Source organism: Moschus berezovskii, chromosome 3, assembly GCF_049115385.1.
Source record: "Moschus berezovskii isolate FMDL1 chromosome 3, NW_MosBer_1.0, whole genome shotgun sequence".
In the NCBI taxonomy this organism is placed as follows: Eukaryota; Metazoa; Chordata; class Mammalia; order Artiodactyla; family Moschidae; genus Moschus; species Moschus berezovskii.
In genome coordinates this window covers 97270183-97287155 of record NC_142462.1, presented here as the reverse complement: position 1 = coordinate 97287155, position 16973 = coordinate 97270183, and the positions used below count along the sequence as shown (strand labels likewise).

General features: G+C 38.0%; 1 protein-coding gene across 1 annotated transcript in view; it reads left to right on the top strand.

Moving 5' to 3' along the window:
* SLC13A1 (solute carrier family 13 member 1) overlaps window positions 1–16035 on the top strand; it is a 79264-nt gene extending 63229 nt beyond the window's left edge. The window contains exon 15 of the mRNA XM_088831803.1: window positions 15708–16035. The gene's annotated coding sequence lies outside the window, so the exon portion shown is untranslated. The remainder of the gene's footprint in view (window positions 1–15707) is intronic.
* The last annotated feature ends 938 nt before the right edge of the window (window positions 16036–16973 follow it).

The window sequence follows — 16973 nt, the reverse complement described above, 5'->3', positions numbered from 1 at the left end:
GCTAAAAAAACACAACAAATGTGGAGATGGAGATTGGGATGGCAGATGCTGTTGACAGATTGGTTCTAGAGGTACAGGCATCACTTTCCTTCTACACCTGAGCTTTGGTGAACTGAAGAGATGCAAGTTGTGCTCTGCAAATGCAGGAGTGACACTGAACCTCATTTTTCTCTTCCTGTTTTTATTTTTTTACAGTTCATCTGTTTTTCATTTCTACTATCTGAAAGACTGATGGAGTACCTTTTTAAAGCACTCAGTGTCAGTGTATGAACTGAAAGATGCATCACACTATAATTGCATATTCTCAAGGAATTTTCACATTGTTAACTTTTATTAGAGTCTGATTTAAGTGTCCCCTAAGAGACAAAGCCACAATATCAGAATTATCAAAGCAATCATCACCAGTATATCTTCTAACTCTTCACCATGAAGAAATGTCAGCTTGTGAGTCAGGAGATTCAATACTTTCTTGTTGACAATTTATAATCCCTTTTTTCAGCTCTCTTAAAAAATATATATAACAAAAGACAATTTAATCACACCTTCTGTCTCTGCAAGTATTCTGAATTCCTGTGAAGGTAAGTATAAAAATTCTCAGAAGAGTTGGAAAATCAGCTATTTCCCTTTTGTTGTTCAGTCGCTCAGTCATGTCTGACTCTTTTCAACCTCATGGACTACAGCACGCCAGGCTTCCCTGTCCTTCACTGTCTCCTAGAGTTTGCTCAAACTTATGTCCATTAAGTTGGTGATGTCATCCAACCATCTCGTCCTCTGTTGCCCCCTTCTCCTCCTACTCTCAATCTTTCTCAGCATCAGGGTCTTTTCCAGTGAGTTAGGTCTTCGCATCAGGTGGCCAAACTATTGGAGCTTCAACTTCAGCATCAGTCTTTCCAATGAATATTCAGGGTTGATTTCTTATAGAATTGACTGGTTTGATCTCACTGTTATCCAAGGGCTGCTCAAGAGTCTTCTCAAACACCACAGTTCAAAAGCATCAATTCTTCAATCCACAGACTTCTTTATGGTCCAACGCTCACAACCAGACATGACTACTGGAAAAACCATAGCTTTGACTATGTGGACCTTTACTCAGTTGTTCCCTATTTCTCAGAGGTTAGAATTAGCTGTGGGATGATTTAACCCATTGAACAAAACATAAATCCAAAGCAAGACCTTGTGATGGGTTCCAGGATTTCTTCATGAAAATGCATCACTGTAATATATATTACTGTCTTTCTTAGGGAAAAATGTTAAAAACCAACAATGATATTCTGGAAAAGACCATTTAGTCTACATTTTCACTTTTAGGGAAAATATGAGCTCATAGAGATCTTTGATATGAAAAGTTCATTCATTGATCAGTTAACTTTATTGAAGATATTACCAGGTATGATCATATGAGTAGACTTGTGGAAGCCTGGGTGGGGCAGTAAGGTTAAGAGAGACTTATGTAAAAAGTGCAGTAAGATTTTTGCACAGTTGTATCTAAATATTATCAAAATTCTTTACATTTACTTTAATTGCCAAAGTTGTTGTTGTTCTGTCCCTTAGTCATGTCCAACTCTTTTCAACCCAATGGACTGCAGCATGCCAGGCTTTCCTGTACTTAGTATGATTATCTAATTTAAGATTAGGAAAGTCAAGAACAAAATTCTAAAAGATATGTGCACCCTTATATTCATTGTAGTGTTATACATTCCATAAATGTCAATTTTATCTATTTAAAACTTTTAATTATGAAATACTCCAAACATATAGAAAAGTACTATTAACAACAACAGTGTATCCACCATCCTATGGACACATTGTGCAAATTTTAAAGCTTAAGAACTTAATAAATTAATTAATAATGAAATTGTTTTATATATTTGTTCCATATATTTTCCCCAAAGAAATATGTAACTAAAACCCCCTAACTACATTGCTCATTAATAGAGAAATGCAAGTCAAATCTACAATGAGATATCACCTCATACTTTCCAGAATAGCTATCATCAAAAAATCTACAAACAATAATTACTGGAGAGGGTATGGAGAAAAGGGAATCCTCTTCTCTGTTGGTGGGAATGTAAATCGACACAGCCACTATGGAAGACATTATGAAGATTCCTTAAAAAACTAGGAATAAAACTACCATATGACCCAGCAATCCCACTACTCAATATATACCCTGAGGGAACCAAAAATGAAAAAGACACATATGCCCCAATGTTCACTGCATCATTATTTACAATAACTAGGACATGGAAGCAACCTAAATGTCCATCCACAGATGAATGGATAAAGGAGCTGTGGTGCATATATACAATGGACTATCACTCAGCCATAAAAAGGAACTCATTTGAGTCAGTTCTAATGAAGTGGATGAACCTGGAGCCTATTATACAGTGGAGTAAGTCAGAAAGAGAAAAACAAATATCATATATTAATGCATATATATGGAATCTAGAAAGACAGTACTGTTGAACCTATTTGCAGAGCACTCAGACATAGAGAACAGACTTATGGACACGGAGGTGGTGGGGAGGAAGGAGAGAGTGGGACGAACAGAGAGAGTAATATGGAAACATATGCACTACCATATGCAAAATAGATAGCCAAATGGGAATTTGCTGTTATGACCCAGGGAACTCAAACTAGGCTCTGTAACAGTCTAGAGGGGTGTGATGGTAGGAGGCAGGTTCAAGAGGGAAGGGACATATGTATAACTATGGCTGATTCGTGTTGATGTATGACAGAAACCAACATAATATTGCAAAGCTATTATCCTTCAATTAAAGAACGGTACCTGCCTTAGAAACTAAAGCCCCCTAACTCACTCATTACTGTCACCAGAGGTAATCACTAACCTCAATTTGGTATTTATCACCCCATCTATGTGTGATTTCAGACTTTTTCTACATCTCTATGTATATATATATATTATATATATGTATCTGTGTGTGTGTGTGTGTGTGTGTGTGTGTGTATGTATAGGCCTTCCCTGATTGCTCAGCAGTAAAGAATGATCCTGCCAATGCAGGAGATGCGGGTTTGATCCCTGAATCAGGAAGATCCCTTGGAGAAGGAAACGGCAATCCACTCCAGTATTCTTGTCTGGGAAATCACATGAACAGAAAATCCCTGGTGGGCTACAGTTGATAGGGTTGCAAAAGGTCGGACATGACTTAGTAACTAAATAACAACATGTATGCATAAGCAATTTATAATATTGTATTTAGAATTTTTAAAGTTTTATAAAATTAATATTTTCTGGGTATACTTATATGTATAGGCCTTCCCTGATTGCTCAGCAGTAAAGAACGATCCTGCCAATGCAGGAGATGCGGGTTTGATCACTGAATCAGGAAGATTCCTTGGAGAAGGAAACGGTAATCCACTCCAGTATTCTTGTCTGGGAAATCATCTTAACAGAAAATCCCTGGAGGGCTATAGTTGATAGGGTTGCAAAAGGTCAGACATGACTTAGTAACTAAATAACAACATATATGCATAAGCAATTTATAATATTGTATTTAGAATTTTTAAAGTTTTATAAAATTATTATTTTCTGGGTATAATTTTATAATATATTTTTAGTAACTGTATTAATAGTTTATTTTCTAGTTTATTCATTTTAATTTCTTACAGCATTAGGTTTTATTTTAAAGGAAAATTTTGTTAATTCTTCTGATGATGGGCAATTTTTTCCCTAGTAATAACCTTGCATGTGGCTTGTTGTACACATGGACGGGTTTTTCTAGAGATAATCACTGTAATTGAAATTGTTCAGTTCTAGAGTGTAAGATATCAAGGGAACATTTCATGCAAAGATGGGCTCGATAAAGGACAGAAATGGTATGGACCTAACAGAAGCAGAAGATAAAAAGAAGAGGTGGCAAGAATACACAGACCTGTACAAAAAAATCTTCACAACCAAGATAATCACAATGGTGTGATCACTGACCTAGAGCCAGACATCTTGGAATGTGAAATCAAGTGGGCCTTAGAAAGCATCACTACAAACAAAGCTAGTGGAGGTGATGGAGTTCCAGTTGAGCTATTTCAAATCCTGAAAGATGATGCTGTGAAAGTGCTGCACTCAATATGCCAGCAAATTTGGAAAACTCAGCAGTGGCCACAGGACTGGAAGAGGTCAGTGTTCATTCCAATCCCAAAGAAAGGCAATGCCAAAGAATGCTCAAACCACCGCACAATTGCACTCATCTCACACGCTAGTAAAGTCATGCTCAAAATTCTCCAAGCTAGGCTTCAGCAATATGTGAATCGTGAACTTCCAGATGTTCAAGCAGGTTTTAGAAAAGGCAGAGGCACCAGAGATCAAATTGCCAACATCTGCTGGATTATGGAGAAAGCAAGAGAGTTCCAGAAAAACATCTATTTCTGCTTCATTGACTATGCCAAAGCCTTTGACTGTGTGGATCACAATAAACTGTGGAAAATTCTGAAAGAGATGGGAATCCCAGACCACCTGACCTGCCTCTTGAGAAACCTGTATGCAGGTCAGGAAGCAACAGTTAGAACTGGACATGGAACAACAGACTGGTTCCAAATAGGAGAAGGAGTACGTCAAGGTTGTATATTGTCACCCTGCTTATTTAACTTCTATGCAGAGTACATCATGAGGAACGCTGGGCTGGAAGAAGCACAAGCTGGAATCAAGATTGCTGGGAGAAATATCAATAACCTCAGATATGCAGATGACACCACCCTTATGGCAGAAAGTGAAGAGGAACTCAAAGGCCTCTTGATGAAAGTGAAAGAGGAGAGTGAAAAGATTGGCTTGAAGCTTAAAATTCAGAAAACGAAGATCATGGCATCTGGTCCCATCACTTCATGGGAAATAGATGGGGAAACAGTGGAAACAGTGTCAGACTTTATTTTTTGGGGCTCCAAAATCACTGCGGATGCTGATTGCAGCCATGAAATTAAAAGACGCTTACTCCTTGGAAGGAAAGTTATGACCAACCTAGATAGCATATTAAAAAGCAGAGACATTACTTTGCCAACCAAGGTCCGTCTAGTCAAGGCTATGGTTTTTCCCGTGGTCATGTATGAATGTGAGAGTTGGACTGTGAAGAAAGCTGACCGCCGAAGAATTGATGCTTTTGAACTGTGGTGCTGGAGAAGACTCTTGAGAGTCCCTTGGACCGCAAGGAGATCCAACCAGTCCATTCTAGAGGAGATCAATCCTGGATGTTCATTGCAAGGACTTATGCTAAGGCTGAAACTCCAGTACTTTGGCCACCTCATGCGACGAGTTGACTCACTGGAAAAGACTCTGATGCTGGGAGCGATTGAGGGTAGGAGGAGACAGGGACGACAGAGAATGAGATGGCTGGATGGCGTTACCGACTCGATGGACATGAGTTTGAGTGAACTCCGGGAGTTGGTGATGGACAGGGAGGCCCGGCGTGCTGTGGTTCATGGGGTCGGTAAGAGTCGGACACGACTGAGTGACTGAACTTAACTAGAGTGTAAGAATTGATGTTTTTGAACTGTGGTGTTGAAGAAGACTCTTGGGAGTCCCTTGGACTGTAAGGAGATCCAACCAGTCCATCCTAAAGGAGATCAATCCTGGGTGTTCATTGGAAGGACTGATGTTGAACCTAAAACTCCAACACTTTGGTCACCTGATGTGTAGAGCTGACTCATTGGAAAAGACCCTGATGCTGGGAAGGATTGAGAGCAGGAGGAGAAGGGGACGACAGAGGATGAGATGGTTGGATGGCATCACCGACTCAACGGACGTGGGTTTGGATGGACTCTGGCAGTTGGTGATGGATAGAGAGGCCTGGTGTGCTGCGGTTCATGGGGTTGCAGAGTCGGATACGACTGAGCTACTGAACTGAACTGAGAGTGTAAACATGTCCAGTTTTACTAGATATCACCTAGTTGCTTTCAGAAGTGGCTATAGTCATTTATTCTCCCAACAGCCATGTATGAAATTTTCTATTCGCTCACATCCTTGTCAACATTTATTGTTAGACATTTCAATGCTTGCATTCACATAGAAATTTTATTTTGATGTTACGTTAACATTTCCCTAATGTTTTGTGAGGCTGAGCATTTTTTCATATACTTTTTAGCCCTTGGGATTTCATTTTATTTGAGTTGTCTCTAACTATATTTTCCCTAATTTCCTCCTATTTCTTTTTAGCATTTCTAATAATTATTTAAATAATAATCTTTCTGGTTGGCAACTTTTAAAAAGCTTTTCATGGTATATTATCTTTGAATGAAATTGTCAATTTTAATATAGTAAAATGTGCTTTTTCCTTTAGCAGTGGTGCTTTTTCGCCTTTTTTGATCCTTATGGATACACTCTATGCAACTCCCTGAAGAAAAACATCCCTGCCCACAATGCCATAGAGCTATTCTGTTATGTTTTGCAGCAATGCTCACATAAGCAACATAAAATTAGTGTATAAATTTTTTCTTTTCATCTTTGTCCAATTTTATTAGGTTATATTACTGTTATTACATGAGTTGAGTATCTTTTCTACTTTTTCTATTCTCTGGAATCATTTATATTAGACATAGATTGTCATTCTTCTATGAATGAGAAAAATTTACAACGTATTTAGAATTTTCTTCCAAAATTTTATTATGAAAATTGCCAAATAAATAGTAAAACTGAAGGAGTTTTAGTGAACATCCCTGTATCTACCACCTAGATTCTACCATTAATGTTTTAGTCTACTTGCTTTACCACATATGTCTGTTCACCCTTCTATCCAATAAGATTTCCAGTTAGTAAATTGATTTTAAATGTTGATTCTGCTTTAATGTTATAAATCAAATCAAATTTTAAAAAAAATTATGAGTGACTTTTCCTTTAGTTTTCAAAATTATTGGAATAAAGTTTTTAACATTATCCTTGTTATTTTGTCTACGGTATTTGTACCTATGCCCTATCTCTCTTTCTTGTTTTTATGAATTGATTGATCATAACTAGTTCACAAAACAAATTTGAACAAATTACAAAAAATTAACTTTAGACAATGTATTCTAACCACAAGGCCGTAAAATAAGTAGCTGATAACAAAGAGGTAATTCAAAATAACTCCATATTTAGAAATTTTAAAAACACTTCTAATAAATTTTAATGCAACTTGAATTGCATATTATGTGGTTGTGTGTGTTATATATGTTCTATATGTTATTTGTCAGAAACAGGTTTTGATCTGTGATTATATTCAATATGCATTTTCTTTTGTACTACATTTGTTCAGATCTCATTTTATGCACTTTAATCAGCCTCTACAGTTTTATTCTTACAGGTTCCATGCTGGTTTTATGTTATTGATGTCATTATCAGCAGAACAAACACTTTTCAGCTGAGCTACTCTTTCTGTGGAATCCATACAACATTCCACCAATTCACCATAATCAGCACACACCTCCCTTTGCTCATCTCAACATGGCTAAAAACTGTCATTCCATCTGTTCTTCCTGGGAGATGGCATGTATCATTGATTTTTGTTACTCAGATTTCTATTCATATTCAGACTGCCTATGCTTTTTCTGACTGAAAAGAGGTTTGTTGAAGAGCATTTGCTGGACATGAAGAATAACCGTTGTGTATTGCTCTTACTGGTATCTCAGAAAAATATAGTCCTCTTATAGGTAAATAGGTTTTCCCCCAGATATTTTCCCCTAATGTTTAGAATCAACAACATGAATACTTCTGGACAGAGAAGACTGCACTTATGCTTATTTTATTTGGTTAGTCACAAAATACTTATTAGATTTAAAGCCAGATTGGGACTTAGCATTAATAAAAACAGTATCTCATACTTACTGAGTGTTTATTGTGCAGCAGGCATGGTTCTAGGGGATATACACGTACTCATGCTTGCTCATATACTTAGAGATGTGGATATTTTATTTCACAATAAATCATAACAACACTTCACTTTCTCCCTACGGTGAGATACAGCTGATGTTTGTCTTCCCAATTTGTTAAAAGCGGAAAATTTAATTTAGTTCAGACTCAATGTCCACAGGGCTAGTTATAAAAAAGTTTTCATCATTTTCCTCTTGCCCTTTTGGTTAAGATTGCCACAGTGTATTAAATTAACATAATTTCAGTTATTATTTGCATAGACTATGAAAAAATTCAAAGTCAGTAAAGCATAATTTAATTATTTGGCCTTTAATATACTCAAAGACTTATCCTATTGACTATAGAAGATTATAAATAGTCCTCATGATATTTTTTATTATTTTCCTCTGTATTCATTTGATGCTGTTTACTGATGCTATATTCACTGCCTTTGTGTGCTTACTTAATGGCTTTTGTTCACGTTCAAATAGATGAGGGCAAATTATGTATATAGTCCTCATACATTCTGTGGAGACAGGATCTGGCTTTATTGTGCTTTCCTGCAAACTGAGCTCTCCATTAGGGAATTGTTTCCTAATGTTGGTAACCACGTACTTGCCTTTCCTTTTTAAACTACATGATGTATCTATTGGTTGCAGAACCACCAAGTCCAGGGTTTTAACCTTTTTTTTTTTTCTCATGTGGGCCATTTTTAAAGTCTTTATTAAATTTGTTACAATATTGCTTCTGTTTTACTGTTTTACATTTTGCTTTTTTGGGCCATGAGGCATGTGAGATCTTAGCTCCCCAACCAGGGATGGAACCCACATTCCCTACATGAGAAGGCAAGGCTTTAACCACTGGACAACCAGGGAAGTCCCTTACCTCTCTTATGAGTCAAATTCTCTTTTTTATAGTTCTTTTGAACTTTTTGTTTCGGGGTATAGCTTTTCAATAATGTTGTGACAGTTTCGTGTGAACAGTGAAGGGTGAGTCAAATTCTTCCAGCTTATTCTTCGTCTTCTCTATCATGGGCAAGAACTCCTTTTCTCAAATCACTGGAAAGATAAATGTTTGCTTTCAGCCAGGATCTGTCCCACATCTGGTCTTGTACAGCTTAGTGAAGAGGCAGGGCCCCCTCCACCAACCATTAAAGAAGAGAAGAAGTAAAATAAAACATGCAGTCAGTGACATGTTTTAGAATTTCTTCTTTGAGGAGACCCTGTTCTTTGTTACACATCTGCTCACTTAGAAGAATTAGTTTACTAAATCATCTTTGAATGGCCTTCCTCTCCCTTCAGTATAAATCAGCTCAGTTCAGTTCAGTCACTCAATTGTGTCCGACTCTTTGCGACCCCATGGACTACAGCCTGCCAGAGCTCCCTGTCCATCAGCAACTCCCGGAGTCTACTCAAACTCATGTCCATTGAGTCTGTGATGCCATTCAACCATCTCATCCTATGTTGTCCCCTTCTCCTCCCACCCTTCAAGCCCTCCCAGCATCAAAGTCTTTTATAATGAGTCAACTCTTCACATCAGGTGACCAAAGTATTGGAGTTTCAGCTTCAGCATAAGTCCTTCCAATGAATATTAGAGACTGATTTCCTTTAGGATGGACCGGTTGGATAATTTTGCAGTCCAAGGGACTTTCAAGAGTCTTCTTCAACACCACAGTTCAAAAGCATCAATTCTTTGGTGCTCAGCTTTCTTTACAGTCCAACTCTCACATCCCTACATGACTACTGGAAAGATCGTAGTTTGATTAGATTGAACTTTGTTGACAAAGTAATGTCTCTGCCTTTTAATATGCTGTCTAAGTTGGTCATAACTTTTCTTCCAAGGAGCAGTAATTCAGTCGCTCAGTCATGTCCAACTCTTTGTGACCCCATGAACCACAGCACGCCAGGCCTCCCTATCCATCACTAACTCCCAGAGTCTACCCAAACCCATGTCCATTGAGTCAGTGATGCCATCCAACCATCTCATCCTCTGTTGTCCCCTTCTCCTCCTGCCCTCAATCTTTCCCAGCATCAGGATCTTTTCCAGTGAGTCAGTTCTTTGCATCAGGTGGCCAAAGTATTGGAGTTTCAGGTTCAACATCAGTCCTTCCAATGAACACCCAGGACTGATCTCCTTTAGGATGGATTGGTTGGATCTCCTTGCAGTCCAAGGGACTCTCAAGAGTCTTCTCCAAGGAGAAAGTGTCTTTTAATTTCATGGTTGCAGTCACCATCTGCAGTGATTTTGGAGCCCCCCAAAATGAAGTCTGTCACTGTTTCCACTGTTTGTGCATCTATTTTCCATGAAGTGATGGGGCCAGATGCCATGATCTTAGTTTCCTGAATGTTGAGTTTTAAGTCAATTTTTCCACTCTCCTCTTTCACTTTCATCAAGAGGCTTTTTAGTTCTTCTTTGCTTTCTGCCATAAGGGTGGTGTCATCTTCATATCTGAGGTTATTGATATTTCTCCCAGCAATCTTGAATCCAGCTTGTGCTTCATCCAGCCCAGCATTTCTCATGATATACTCTGCATATAAGTTAAATAAGCAGGGTGACAATATATAGCCTTGACATACTCCTTTCCTGATTTGGAACCGGTCTGTTGTTCTGTGTCCAGTTCTAACTGTTGTTTCTTGAACTGCATACCGATTTCTCAAAAGGCAGGTCAGATGATCTGATATTCCCATTTCTTTAAGAATTTTCCACAGTTTATTGTGATCCACACAGTCAGAGGCTTCGGCATAGTCAATAAAGCAGAAGTAGATGTTTTTCTGGAACTCTCTTGCATTTTTGATGATCCAATGGATGTTTGCAGTTTGATCTCTGGTTCCTCTGCCTTTTCTAAATGCAGCTTGAAGATCTGGAAGTTCATGGTTCATGTACTGGCTTGGAGAACTTTGAGCATTACTTTGCTAGTGTATGAGGTGAGTGCAATTGTGTGGTATTTGAGCACTGTTTGACATTGCCTTTCTTTGGGACTGGAATGAAAACTGACTTTTTCCAGTCCTGTGGCCACTACTGAGTTTTCCAAATTTTCTGACATATTGAGTGCAGCACTTTCACAGCATCATCTTTTGTGATTTGAGATACCTCAGCTGGAATCACCTCCACTAGCTTTGCTCGTAGTGATGCTTCCTAAGGCCCACTTGCCTTTGCATTCCAGGATGTCTGGTTCTAGGTGAGTGACCACACCATCATGATTACCTTGGTCGTGAAGATATTTTTTGTATAGTTCTTCTGTGTATTCTTGCCACCTCTTCTTAGTATCTTCTGATTTTATTAGGTCTATATCATTTCTGCCCATCTTTGCATGAAACATTCCCTTGGTATCACTAATTTTCTTGAAGAGATCTCTAGTCTTTCCCATTCTATTTTTTCCTCTATTCTTTGCACTGATCAGTGAGGAAGGCTTTCTTATCTGTACTTGCTCTTCTTTGGAACTCTGCATTCAGATGGGTATATCTTTCCTTTTCTCCTTTGCCTTTCGCTTCTCTTCTTTTCACAGATATTTGTAAGGCCTCCTCAGACAACCATTTTGCCTTTTTGCATTTCTTTTTCTTGGGGATGGTGTTGATCCCTGCCTCCTCTATAATGTCATGAACCTCCATCCATAGTTCTTCAGGCACTGTGTCTATCAGATCTAATCCCTTGAATCTATTTCTTACTTCCACTGTACAATCATAAGGGATTTGATTTAGGTCATACCTGAATGACCTAGTGGTTTTTCCTACTTTCTTCAAGTCTGAATTTGTCAATCAGGAGTTCATGATCTGAGCCACAGTCAGCTCCGGGTCTTGTTTTTGCTGACTGTATACAGCTTCAAATCAGGGTTCTCAAAAATTACATGGTTGACATTTTAGTTCAGCTAAGTGTTTTGTGCATGTTAGTGAGGAGTTGTCATGTGTGTTGTGGGTATGTCTGCCACACCCTTTAGATCTACCCTCTAGATCCCAGTAGCTCATGCCCTCCCTTGTGGCAACCAAAAATATCTCTGAACTTTGTGAAATGCCCCTACACGGGCAAAATTACCCTCAGCTAAGAACCGCTGACATATATTTAATTATGTATACATGTAATTGCGATTATAGACAATATTAACCTAATTTTGTTGTTGTTTAGTTGCCAAGTCATGTCCAACTCTTTTGCAACCCCATGTAGCCCATGATAAATAAATACAGAAAGATAAATAAATATAAGATAAATAAATACAGAAATCAGAGTGGCTGTTATAACAAAATATGGTTTGAAATTTTATATTTAAAAACAAATAGAATATTTTTAACTGATCATTTTCATAAAAAGGTAAAATATTTATGACCAAGAACATGGCATTATAGCCACCTGGGTATAACAGCTAACTGTTAGGCATTTGTATTATAGTAACTGAAGTATACTGCTCATTCTTTTTTAAAATGATTTATTTATTTATTTCCTGGTTGTGCTGGGTCTTCATTGCTACAGGGGATTTGCTCTAGTTGTGGAGAACAAGGGCTGCTCTCTAGTTGCAGTGCACAGGATTCTCACTACAGTGACTTCTCTTAGAGCATGGGCTCTAGGGCCTGTGGGCTCAGTCGTTATGGCTCCCAGCCTCTAGAGCACAGGCTCAATAATTGTGGCATATGGGCTTAGTTGTTCTGCAGCATGTGGGATCTTCCTGGATCAGGAATAGAACCCGCGTTTCCTGCACTGGCAAGCCGATTCTTTGCCAGTGAGCCATCAAAGAAGCCCTACACTGCTCATTCTTTCCTGCAGCAATTGTGGAGTGATTCCCCTGTCCTAGAAACTGTGCAGAGGACAGAGATTCCAGCAATGAAAATGAAGCAAAACAGTCCTTTTTTTCCAAGTAAAGTGCTGTTCTCAAAGGTAGTTTTTCTAAAGATATAATCTTCATAAATTTAAAGCATATAAGTATAGTATTGAATAAAAGTTTAATTCTAAATTTTGTCAGTTTCTCAGTTTTTGCCAAACTGCTATCTATAAACAGTAAAATTTCACTAATTTTACTGAGCAAAGGAAAAGCTGTTGTTTAGTTTTAAAAAATTATTTAGTAAGTCTTCTTTCCTCATTTCCTAGTGTTATTCAAACTAATAAAAATCTGCCACCTCAAAGTTTTAGAAATCAATGTTAATGCCTAGAAAAACATGATTTGAAATTGGCTCATCATTTGTTCATGATTATATACTTTTCTTCAATTTACATATTTCCTTAACATCATATATATATATTCAAAGCATAACCTGATAGTACACGCATTTCATTCATTTTCATGAATGTAGATTCTTTGTATGACCATACCATTAAGTATTTGTATTTCCTCCATTGATCAACATTGAGAATATTTACCGTATTTGTGCACTTGTGTGAGAATTTCTTTCCTGTAGATGTTTGGTGCTATATGACCATCCTCATCTTTACTACATGTTTCCAAGCATCCTTGAAAGTAGTTACATCAATTTCAACTCTAACCAAAATTACTGATAATTTCCCTCTCATTCTTTGCAACAGTTAATACTTACAATTTTCCTATAACCCTATAAGCCAATAAACCAAACTGGTGGGTGGATAACTAGTATGGGCTTCCATTAGCAAGCTTGTCTCAGGCCCCACTAATGTTAGGGATGTTCTGTGTCCATGTGTGTTTCTAGGCTTTCTATCCTGCTTCATTGGTCTATTTGTCTGCTCCTGTTCTAATAGCACACTGGCTTAAGCAAAACGACAGCTAATCAAAAGAGCAATTCCTCCACCAATTTTGTTTGAAATTATCTCATTCTTGTCTCTCTCTCTTTTTTTTTTTTTTTGGAGGCAGCTTATAAGGTTAAAAAAAAAAGTCTTCTTTAAGCTATCACCTTAAAAATCAACGGTTTAATTCTCCTTTAAATGTGAAAGTTTCCTTTTAGTCAGATTTATGAATTGTGTCATATTGAAACTCCTTCACTTTAGTTCTACCTTGACCTCTAAGTCAGTGGTTCTAGATTAGAGGTGATTTTGCCCTACAGGGGACAGTTGGCAATCTCTAGAGACATTTTTGTTTGTCACAACTAGAGTAAAGAATGTCCCTGGCATCTATTGGGTGGAGATCTGGGATGCTGGTAAACTTTCCACAGTGCACAGAGCAGTCTCCACAACACTCTGTTTGACCTGAAATGTCAATACCGCCAACGTTGCGAATCTTTATTCCAGATAACATAAGGACATGTAGCACCCATTATGACACACACATACATATCAGTGTTTGCATATGTTTGTGTGTGTATGCATTTTAATCAGTACTTAGCCAACTACTTTCTTTCTCAATGCCCTTTACCTGAGAGTCTGAAAGCAATTTACCAACATTATCTTTTTAATCCTGATCCAGTGCTCTAGACTGAATAAGTGATAACTTGATTATGCTTCTTTTATTAATCCAGTGAGTTTTACCAGTGTTCATTACAAAAGAAAAAGTGTTGAAAAACTCTATCTCATGAAGTTTTCTATGTGATAGTTGATCTTCTCTTCCTTTCTTCTGCTTATAAAAGTTGGATGATTGTTTTTCAGGCAAAATTTTTCTTCCTACTTTTCAGCATGCTATTGAATTCTAAGACCCTAGTTCTTAGCACGGAAAGGAATCTAGTTTTAACACACATTTAAAATTTTTATTTCGATGGGGAGAAATTTTTTCATGCTTTAATGGAACTCTAAGGAAAAATTTTTATAAAAAACTGCAATGGTTTAGTAATTAGAATCCTCTAGGAAAGCAGATATTGTAAAGGAATTTACTAATCAAGATAAAACAATGCCAGTAGGTTTTAGATGTCACTAGACTTCATTTCCCGGAGAAGGCAATGGCAAGCCACTCCAGTACTATTGCCTAGAAAATCCCATGGATGGAGGAGCCTGGTAGGCTGCAGTCCGTGGGGTCGCTAAGGGTCGGACACGACTGAGCGACTTCACTTTCACTTTTCATTTTCACACATTGGAGACGGAAATGGCAACCCACTCCAGTGTTCTTGCCTGGAGAATCCCAGAGACGGGGGAGCCTGGTGGGCTTCCGTCTATGGGGTCACACAGAGTCGGACACGACTGAAGTGACTTAGCAGCAGCAGCAGCAGCAGACTTCATTTCCAAACTTGATGTTTGAAAGCAAAACATTCTGCAGGAATTCTGAAGGGATTATTATGAAAGCGTTTGATGATTCTTAAGGAAGCATATATCTGAATGTGGCTATAAAACAATATTTCATGCTGAAATTATTGGTTGCAAAGGGAAGTCCATCATCCTTGTTCTCATAGCTGGTGGGTGGAGGTATACTTGAGAATGGGTCATAGTTGATTTTATGTCAGCTTGGCTAGTCCATGGAGTCCCAATCGTGGATAAATATTGTTTTCTGGGTATGTCTATAAGAGTGTTTTTGGATGATAGCAACGTTTAAATTGAAACTTTGAATAAAGAAGGTTGCCTTCCAATGTATGGGTGGGCCTCATCCAATCAGGTGATGTTCTAAAAAGAACAAAAGACTGACCTCTTTTGAGCAAGAGGGAATTCTACAGCAGATGACCTGTGCATCCGAACTGCTGCATCAGCTCTTCCCTCGGTCTCTAGCCTGCCAGCCCACCTGAGGATTTTAGATTTGCCAACCTCAATAAACACATGAGCCAATTCCTTAAAATAAATTTCTTTCTAAGTTATATACACATCCTGTTTATTTTGTTTCTCTGGAGAACCCTGTATCATACAATATGTAAAGAAGTGATTTATGATGTATAAGAAATGTGTAGAAAGAGAGATGGATAAACATATACTTTGATCTAAGCAGAACTAGACACAGTGTTGAGCAGCCAGTTGTGGTTTCCTTTATTCAAACTATTATTTTACATACTTTTTCCATCTTCTCTACTTTCAGATCCCATCATATGTGCTGTGAGTTTCACAAACATGCTGAGATAAATACTGCATACTCAGCTCTCCTTCCTTCCTGGACACACGGGAAACTAAACTTCCTAGGAGTTCTTGCAGTTAGGGGCATCAGAGTGACTAGTCTTAACCAAAGAAATGTGCATGGAAAGGACTGTGTCATGTCCAGGATGAAGGAGTGAAAACCTCTCTGTGCAATTCTCCAGTCTCCCTCTTCCTCTCCTGCAACAGACTGAAACCTCATGTTGAAATGTCAGTGCCCCTCGTACGAGAGATTTGTTGTGACTTTGTGGAGCAGAGCCTGCCTCTGTCCAGCTTTGAACATGTGACATGATACAGAAATAAACTTTTATTGTATTAAACCACCGGAATTCATGGCTAATGTTTTACCACAGTATAGCCTACCTTATCCTGACTAATATATATGCCAGTGCTTCCTTGCTCACACTATATAAATACTGCAAAGAAAGTCAATTGCAACTATATCCTAATGAAACATGATAAGATTCTTTAAAAGAAAAAGTTGAATCCATAATTAACATAATAAATAACATAGTAAAGTTTTAATATTAATATTACCACTGTTATTTGCTGTTTTGACTGAATTCAAATGTATTTAAATCAGTTTCTGTGTACAGACATATCTTTTCTGTCTCACACTTTTTCTGACATTGTCCAAATAATTTTAATTCCCTGTGCCACTATTTTCACAACATAATGGTATAAAAATTAGAAAATTAGTTTTTGGATAGTGTAAGCTTCTCAGAAGAAAGCACTTAATAAACAACAGCATAAGTTTTAGCTGAAGCTGATCTTCCAAGGCACAAAGAAGTGGTGGTTACATCATTTTAGACACATATATGTATCAAAGGGCTTCCCTGGTGGCTCAGAGGTTAAAGCGCCTACCTCCAATGCGGGAGACCCGGGTTCGATCCCTGGGTTGGGAAGATCCCCTGGAGAAGGAAATGGTAACCCACTCCAGTATTCTTGCCTGGAGAATCCCATGGACGGAGAAGCCTGGTAGGCTACAGTCCATGGGGTCGCAGAGAGTCGGACACGACTGAGCGACCGAACGAACGAACGATATGTATCAAAAGGTGATACAAGTTGACATTATATACCTGACTTAGCTCTTTCTTCTATTTCCTCTCCTTCTAGAAATGATAAAACACAGATATCACAATATTTCTCTAGTTCCTGAGCTAGCCTTCCCACCTACAAGACAGAGATTTATTTTTCAGGGGGGAAAAACCTC